The following is a 10,205-nucleotide window of genomic DNA, read 5'->3' on the forward strand; positions in this document are numbered from 1 at the left end:
TATCCCTAATTGGTTCTAATAATTCACTTAATTGTTTTATACCTACTTGACAAGATAAGTTAACTATGTGCGCACAACAACGTATGTGTAATAAGCTACCCCCAAGGATTAAACTAAAGGCGGGTTCGTTAAATAAAAGTTCTATACATTTTATGTTTGCGGTTGCATTATCTGTTGAACAACAAAATATTTTATCTAATAAGTTCCATTCCCTACATATCTCTATTAATCTATATTTTATGTTTTCGCCGGTGTGTCTTTCTGGCATAGTCTCAAAAGCAATTATTCTTTTTTGAATAATCCAATTTCGATCTATCCAGTGTGCTGTTACACACATATAAGATTCTAAATGTGGGGGAGCAGACCATATGTCAGTTGTTATGCTAACCCTACCATTAAACGATTTAAACATTTCAACTAGGCCATAGCGCATTGATTCGTATAATTTAATTGTTCGTCTTTTAAGAGTGTTCCTAGGGATTGCTCTAAATTGTGGTTGCAATTGTTGTCTAGTGAGACGCTCATATGCCCTACTTTCACCGTGGTTAAAAGGCAATTCATCGCAAATTACATACCTAGAAAATTCATCAATCATGTCATTACGATTATATCTAAAAGGCATACCTGTGTTGGGAATGTCCCATTGTGTCTGTCGGCTTCCACTTGTGGTCCCGCTGCCGCTTGATGCATGAGTTTCTTTTGTGATTCCATGCTTCTTTGCCAAATGTTTGTTAAAAGATCCCGTTCCACCACCTAACACGTATTCACAAAACACAATAAATAAATGTTTATAAAATATGAATATATAATGTATGAATGTATTATGTATGTATAAAAAACTTAAAAAGTATTTACCTCTGGCGAAATTGTATGAAACTAAGGGCTTTACTCCTTGACTTTCACAAATTTGACAAGTGCATAGGAACATATCTGGATTCTCGGTTGGTTCTTTTGTGAAATACGACCACACATGTGAAACAGCTCTACCACTAGAAGGTGGCATTGCCGGAAAAGGTTGTCTTATTGGTTCATCTTCATCTAAATAAATAATTTAAAATTATAAAACTATAATTAAATAAATAAATAATTTAAAGTTTAATTAATTTGAAGAATAAAATTATAAAACTAACCGATAGTTTGGAAATTGACTCGTTTACCACGAGCTTGTCTTTGTTGTTGTTGTTCTCCTTGTTCTTCATCTGATCTTGTTGATGACTGTCGAGATATATGTACCCCAATTGGGGTCGTTGGTTCTTCTTCTTGTTCTTCTTCTTCTTCAATTTGTATATCTTTTTCCACTTCTTCTGCATATTGATGTAACTCCGGGTCGTACCCTTCCGGATAATTAGGTTCATAATTATAATTACTAATGGAGGGTGTTGTTGATACCGACGGAGTAGAAGTGGCCTTTCTTTTGGAGGAACTGGAACCTCCTAATGATTTTGCCACTTTAGTAACTTTTTTTGTGGCTCTTTTCAAAAATGAAGACATGATTGATAGTATAGAAGTAAAAATAGAAATATAGAATTAAGAAATAAATAAATGATTAATTATGTAACTAACTAAATTAAGAAATAATTAGAAGACTAATTATGTAATTAAGAGAATAATTGCGTAATTAAAGAATTAAGTAGAGAGAGTAGGAGAAGAGATGAGTTGTGAATGAAAATGATTGAAAGTGATGAGTATTTATAGGATGGATTCCAACGGCTCTCTAACGGCTCTCTAACGGCTAGTTTGGCTCAACGGTTCCATGGAACCGGTGGGCCGGTTCAACCGGACCGGTCCCGGTTCCGGTTCCGGTTCCGGTTCCATGGAACCGTTGAGCCGGTTCAACCGGACCGGTCCCGGTTCCGGTTCCAGAACCGGTTCCATGGAACCGTTGGACCGGTTCTCCCGGACCGGTTCCGGTTCCAACCCGCGGGTTTTTTGGCCCGGTTCACGACGGTTTTTTCCGGCGGTTTCACGGTTCCGGCGACTTTTTTCCGGCGGTTTCACGGTTTCGCGGTTCGGGGCGGTTCGGAACCTGTCGCAAACGGTTCCGGTTCCGGTTCCGGTTCCAAGCGGTTCGGGACCGGTTCGGTTCCGGGTAACCCGCCCCGTGGCCATGCCTAGTAAGGAGTAAGGACTTAGGATTTAGAGTTAAGACTTAGAGTATGCTTTTTTGGGCTGTTTAATACATTTGTTGAATGAAAGAGAAGAAAAAAAATACTACACAATTTGAAACAAACATAAAGTTAATTTTTTTTAATGAAAAAGGTAGATAATGATAATAAATAGAGAGAGAACGAATTATGTGGTTAAAATTAAAAAATAGTTAAAATATATAGATGTGATTAAAAGAAAGCAATGGACCATAATCCAAAAATAAAAATAATATAAATTAAATGGGACAAACCAAAATAAAAAATACTGAAAATTAAATGGGAAGGAGGTAGAGGATAGAAAGGAGGAAATTTAGGATTGATTGAGATTTGGTCCTTACTTTTCTCCTTATGTCACGGGACCTACTTTGGATTGATTGAAAAAAAAATTATAAAGAAAATCACAACTTTTTGTATGTCATCATGACCCATTTTATATTTGTGTTAAATCCCATATAATATACATATTACGTGAATATGAATTTTTTATTAAAGTCGTCTCGTTGAAAGAAAAAAAATAGTCTTTCACAAGAGTAGTTAAAGTAAATATATTTTTGAGTACAAGGTAGGCTAAAGAAATGAAAAAATTAGGTCTTAAAACGATTATGAAGAGAATTAAAATTAAGACCTTACATAATGAAAGTGATACATGCTTTCGGTAAAGAAAACACTTCATTCTAATCAAGAAGAGAAGAAATATCAAAGTATTTGTAAATATAACTAATTGCTTTTGAATCATTTTTTTTAAACTAAACATCTTTATAGCAATAATTAACTTATCAATTGATATTTTCAATTGGTCAAATCAGCCAATAACTCTAATTAATATTTATTGCCTAGCATACTTTAAGCCAAAAAGATAAAATATGTCAATTATATGCAACTTATCCTAAATTGTATATTCACTAATAAACGAATAATAATTATTAATTAGTTTTTACAAATATCTTCATTAATAAATGGCTGGTGTATTTCATATAAACAAAAAACTTTTCAATAACAAAAGCTAATACTAGTATGGAACTAATAACTAATTGACCATAGCCAAAAACTAATTATCAAATATTTTCTTTTGCCTTAACATTTCTAAAATCAAATCATCACAAATTTTAAATTATGAATTAAAATTATAAATAAAATTTAAAAACATTGGAGTATATTTATGGAATGGGGTAGAGAGAGGCTTGTAATTTAGTGCTCGAGCCAATAACAAAGAATTGGATTATAGTGAGGTGTGGGGCGTAGAAAAGACAACACCGCTCGTTATTAACGACCATTACCCGATCATTCATCATGATTTACGATTTTTTCTCACATGCATACACGACAAGTGTTAAAACTGATCTAATAATTTGATATTTATTCGATTTTATAATTGAATTCGATTTTAAAATGAAATTTAAATTATATAAAAATTAACATTGACACAATTTCAATTTTAAACCGACCCGAAACATTAAATTTAAAATGTTTATTTCAAAATCAACCCAATAATCCGAATAAATACCTCTACTAAATTTACAATAAATTTTGAAAAAAACTCTCATTAGAAAATTTAAATATTGTATACTTAATGGGATAGAGGGATTACAATACTCCTATTTGATTGACCTAACCGTGGCCTTGTGGGGATTTGAAAACTTTTTTCATATCACATACGAGTTCGATGCTCATAAGTTGCACTTTCTTTCCTCATCTTTAGATCTTGTGTTTGATTATTTCTTTGTAACCCTGCTCGAATAAATAGTTTCATTTACAAATAAAGTTTATTTTATAGAAAAAGACTAATAGTTAGGTGTTTCGATTTAGGATTTTTTGGGTTGATTTCGATTTAGAAGTTTCGGGTCGGATTAAAATCGTGATTTGCGTCCACATTGTTTTTTACGTATTTTTGCATTCATTTTTAAGTCGTTTCAAGTCGTATTCGATTATAAGATCGAATAAATATTAAATTGTCGAATCTGTCGTTTTGAACATTTCTACTAATACTTATGTATACAAATGAGACGAAAACCATTGAAAAGAAAAGTTAAATATGTACATATGAATTGAAAAAAAAGTGTGAACTAAAAAAAGTATGAGTCATCAACTCATTATTATCAAAATAAAAATGAGGGAAATATAATAACACATACAAATCCAAAAATAATATCTACTCATAATACTCCCTTTTTCAATCATATTTGGCATGTCTTTAATATGCAAATAAAGTGAAGATACTAGGATGTTATATGGGTTTGATTTTGGTGAACTAATGATTAGGTTAATCTATTAATTATGACAATTTCAAATTACTTCTATCTTATTATTCCTTAATCATATTTGTGGGATACTAGTATAAAACCTGTGCAATACACGGATTTCTTAGTGTAAACATCTATAAAAAAAATTAGATTTTCAGCCAATAAATAACGGTTGCCCAATAAATGCAATTTTGCCTCAGCCAATACGAATAAATATAGCTTTTATGTTTTGATTAAAATTTTGTGTTTTAATTAATTATACTAAATTAAAATTTTGTTTAAGATAATCAAAGCTTTTGTGTTTTAAAATGCTAATAATATTATTCTAAAAGACTTCATGCAAATTATATTGTGGTTTATTTTATTAATTAATGCAAGTATTTATCAATTATCAATCAATTTATGCAAATTTGTCTCATCCGGTAAATATCAATCAATATAAACAATCAAGGCAAATTTGTCTCAACCAGTAAAAAAGGATATACAAATGGCAATAAAATTGTAAAAGTGTAAGTTTTTTTATTGCAAAAATCATAGTCAATCATCATTTAATTTGTACCAAACTATATTAGAAAATAAATTACAAACAATGACAACATTATGTTTAACTACCATTTGTTAATTTACATCAAAATTATTAGTTTGTACTCTCTCCGTTTCCTTTTGTTATTCTCATTTAGAATATTCTATTTTGAAGAAAGAAATTCGATTAAGATTTTTAAGACATATATAGATGATAAAATATATCCATGTGAGATCTTCTTAGATTCGTCTTAAAGTATACTTTTTAATTATATATTTTTTATAATGCGTATTTAGAGATATTAAGACTCAAAGTTTACTTCGAAAACTGTTCAAAAAATAAATGGAAAGAATATTAGGAAATGGTGGGAGTATGATGTTTATGTTTATTCCTAATGTTAAAAAGACTATGAGAAAGAGTCTTAAGTTTAGACTAATACTTACGTGTACCATAGTGATCTTTTTACAATTAAGTGTTTTTGCTCAATTATGACTTTAGATTTTTATCTTATTGAAATTAAAGGTATATAATTCTTCTTATCCTTCATACTTTGAACACCCTTTTTATTAAAACCCTCCCCCCCACACACACACATATATATATATATATATATAAAATTTAGTTATTTTTGTAAAATTGACATTTTTTTTTTAAATTCTGTAGAGAAATTGACATGCTTACAAAAATTATTTTCTACCTAATCCATTAATTCAAATAAAACACATGATAAAACTCTTAAAACATGTCATTTGTCATTTTTCAATAAAAGTTATGCGTTGCTATATAAAATAGTTTGAATTTTACAACCAAATTATTAGTTGTAGAGTGGAATATAGCTGTCACCAAATCATACATTGCTGTGTAAAAATTTTTAAGAGTTTTTAACTAATTACATATTTGATGTGATAAATTTTTTTTAAAAATCTATCTTTAATATTTAAAATCATAGCTAAAGTAATAAAAAAATTTTGAATATCATACAATTACATTTCAACCTTTAAAAATTTCTAATTCTTCTATTATATTGTATGGTAATGGTTTTTAAAATATTTTTAGAGTATGAAGTGAGTATGTGAACAAAGTATAAATTAGAGATTATCTTTGTATGATTAAATATGAAAAATATAATGTAGATTAAAACTAATGAAAGTATATAATTTGTTCTATTTCATATACTTGCTACATTTGACTTTTTACGCAATTTAATGTGTTATTTTGATCATTTATATATTAAACTTTGAACATATAAAAGTTATAAACAATTAATATTGTGAAAGTGTGTGATTAGAAGATTTAAGAAGATATCATTTGACTATATTTTTTTTACACATTAATCTTAATATATATAATAATTAATATGTTTGAACAATGAATAGAATCAATAGATAATTGTAATATAGCAAGTATTTCATATCGGAGGAAATACAATAGAGTAGGAGTATATGTCATTTTCTAAAAAAATAAAAATAAATATGTGATGTCAAGTCTTTCGGAACAAGGACCATTAGAGACATGTGCAGGTAAACACACTACACTGTCCTCCCATGTGTTTGAGTAAAGGTGAAGAATGACCGGTTTAGTCTCGACTAGAACCTAAACCGATATAATAATAATAATAATAATAATAATTTGATAGTTGATACTCCTAGAAACAAGTAAAATTGAAGAACTACTCTTTAATTTGAGAGACCGTTTCTCGATGCGACGAATATAAAATATGAAATTTATATGCAGATAATTTATGTTATTGAGCTATTTAATTTATGTATAAAACACATATCGCGATAAAAACTATCTCATATAAAAATTTGTGAAAATTAAAATAAAATGGATCCATTAGATCTCCCTTTTCAAAGAAAGCCACAACTCACATGATCTTGTTTCTACATATTCAATTTTCATCTTCCATCCATGTTAGTGTGTTACCAAATGTTTGGTTGGTCTCTTAATATGGTATCATTTACCCTTTATTTAAAATAAAATATTTAACATTATATATGAGTTAGTAGGATATGTGTTGCATCCATATTTTTAATCAAAAAGATTTTCATATAAGAGATATAATAGAACATAAAACATACCCTGTTATGTATATCTTAACTGTCAACTAAAATGTTTAACTAAAATAATATTATAAAAAATTATAAAATAAAATGAAAAATTTTAAAAACTCAACCTATCGATCGGAATGTACCACTCAATTTTCAAAAATAAATGTTTCATGGACCCAATCGAGAATTGCCCTCGCAACCGCAATTACCTGATTATGAATTGTCTTATGCGACGTGTAAACATATGGTTCGGTCCTTTCATCAAATTAACCCCTCATAGAATATAGAAACATTAAATACATACTATCATAAAGTTTTTAAAATAGACTCACCATAACTATCTGATCTTATAATTAAATTTAATTTGATTCAATTTTAAAATAAATTTATCATTGCGTAAAAATTAATATGGACATATAATTTAATTTTAAACTGAACCGAATCACTTAATTTGAAACTAATCTGATAATCCGAATAAAAGCTTTACTCATATAATGGCAAAATTCATGTGTTGTTGTACTTGAACTTATTTTATGGTCCAATCATGGCAAGGATATTCGACTTTGCTCAATCTCGGGCAGTACTTAGAATATAGAAAATGATAAAAATTCTTTATACAGTTGAAGTACTTACTAGAATTTAATAATTACCGGACAAAAATAATAATGTAGTGAAACACAAAGTAACATAATCGAGATATATGAACATATTTCCAATTACAATACACTAAATTTGGAAATATTCACCTAAAATGAAAATTTGTTTTCATATATATAGTGACAATCTTAAATTTAATTAATCTTTTTAAAAATAATTCCATAAAGTAAACAGTTTTATAATTACAAATTTATAATGTTTTCAACAAATTTTATAATATTATATCAATACATGCAATAAAAAAATATAATAGTGTCAAATCTATAAACGGTGATAAATTTAGAAAAATTTCAACATAAATATGTTAAGATATTTAACCTTACTATGTACGTTTTGAATTTTTTTAAATTTATAAGTTAATACTATAATTCTATAAATCAAGTCCTTATGCAGTTCATAAATTAGGTCAATTCTGATGGTGATCCTTTTAGTTATGATGGTGGTATTGAATATTATGTTAAGTGTCAATGAACCAATCCAACCAAAAGCTTAAGCTAATGGTTGAAAGTCTAATATACGTTATCTACTTTAATATGCCTATTCACACGAGAGCTCTTTGGGCTGCAACACATACGCTCTGGTGTCTAACTTATAATATTCTATTTGAAATGCGGGGTGCATGAGATTCGAATACATGACCTCTTGTCACATTGACATTATTAATATGTTAAAGAACGAATTTTAACCAAAAGTTTAACTAATGGTTAAAAGTCCTAAAATAAATTAGTTACTTTATAAGAAAATACTTCAAAATGAGTATGACAACCAAAAAAAAAAATGAGGCAAATTAATATAAATAGAAGAAAAACATAGAACTATAGAAGAAGCACGTGTTTTGCTTATGGCCCTTCGACTAATGAAGAATTCTACGTGAAACTAAATAGCCCAGGAACATGTAGTTCTAATCCATTTATAGGCCGTTACATTAAGTCAAAATCATACCAATCAACCCTAATCATTTCTTAAATATGCTATTGGGCCATTAGGCCCCTAACCTTAGAAATCTATTTTCTTAGTACAAGTTTATATTTAAGACGGGTTGGTCGAGAGATAGTTTTGAATATTTATATAAAGTTATTTAGCACCATTAAAATAATTAAAATATTTTTTTTACACTAATTCTTAAATGAGACAGTCTCACGGTGAGACCATCTCATTTGGGCTTGCCCAATACACTCATTCTGTCTTAAAGTGATTACTTATAATGCTAAAGTGATTACTTATAATTTTAAAATAATTATTTTTTATAGTTTTGATTACTTATAACCTTAAAACGATCACTTACGATCTTAAAGAAATTAATTAAAGAAATAGGCTAATATATGGGCCCATTTCATGGTGAAACAGTCTCATACAAGACGAGCTGTTTTTTTATACTGAAATTAATTATTTCTAATTGTTTAATGTTACACATATTATTTTTAGACGTTAAAATTGACTCTTAATATAGATATCAGATCACTTAATTTTTTTAGTTTGAGCCACTTGTAATAACTTACATCACTGTGATATTTTCTCGTACAAAAATGCTTTTAGAAAGATTCCTTTTAAGTAGTCCTTGTAGAATGAATGATAGTAATTTAATTACTTAGATTCCTTTTAAGTAGTCCTTGTAGAATGAATGATAGTAATTTAATTACTTTTTAAGATCTTATTTGTTGTACTTGTCATTTGAAATATGTGTAGAAATCTAGCGGAGTAATAAAGTATTGAACGCATATGTTATTGTGCAACTATTGATTGTTGAGATATGTTTTGAAAATCATAAATTGTAATTATAGGGTGAGAAAAAAAAATTGGAAAAAGTGAGGGGTATACATTAAAAGAGAAAACTATATTACATTTTAGGGTAAAGTTGTAAATATGTGATGTTATTTTGACAAAATGCATAAGACAAATGGGTCATTTTAGTGAAAAAAAAACATGTACTAAAATTATAAGAATCATAAACGAAGATACGTTGTTAAATTTCCGGTTTAGAAAAATGAAAAAAATAAATACAACAGACATAATAGTAAGTAACGTAAAGATAAAATTCCTGTGTTCCTATAAAATTGCTTTATTACACTAAAATATCACATTTTAAATTAATTAATATTAAAAATTTAAAATAATTGGCAAGTACATATTTATAAATACCATGTTATTGAATCTATTGAAATTACTCAAAAGAAGTGCTAAATGAAATCTTTGACGCAAAATACAAGTAGTATTTTATTTTCTCCATGCATAAAACTATATAAATAAAACTACATATACTCTGATGAAGTCGCCTTATCGTTAAATGACTTAACAATTTTAATTGGGTCAATTCAAACTAATTTAAAAAATAACTACTTTCTGTACAAATGGAAATTTAATTTTCATCGTTTTTTTACTAATGAACCTTTTATTTGAACTTATCTCACGGTGAGACGATCTCATACAAGATGGGTGCTTTATCTATGCTTCCCTATGCCTCCAAACTTAACACACAAAGTCCAAAACACCCCAAATTATTGAACTTGGTGAAGGGTAAGCAATGGACCCTCACCCCCAACCATTTATATTCATCCATCCAAAAGACCAAGTACACATACCCCATACA

This window comes from Amaranthus tricolor, chromosome 9, assembly GCF_026212465.1.
Source record: "Amaranthus tricolor cultivar Red isolate AtriRed21 chromosome 9, ASM2621246v1, whole genome shotgun sequence".
In the NCBI taxonomy this organism is placed as follows: Eukaryota; Viridiplantae; Streptophyta; class Magnoliopsida; order Caryophyllales; family Amaranthaceae; genus Amaranthus; species Amaranthus tricolor.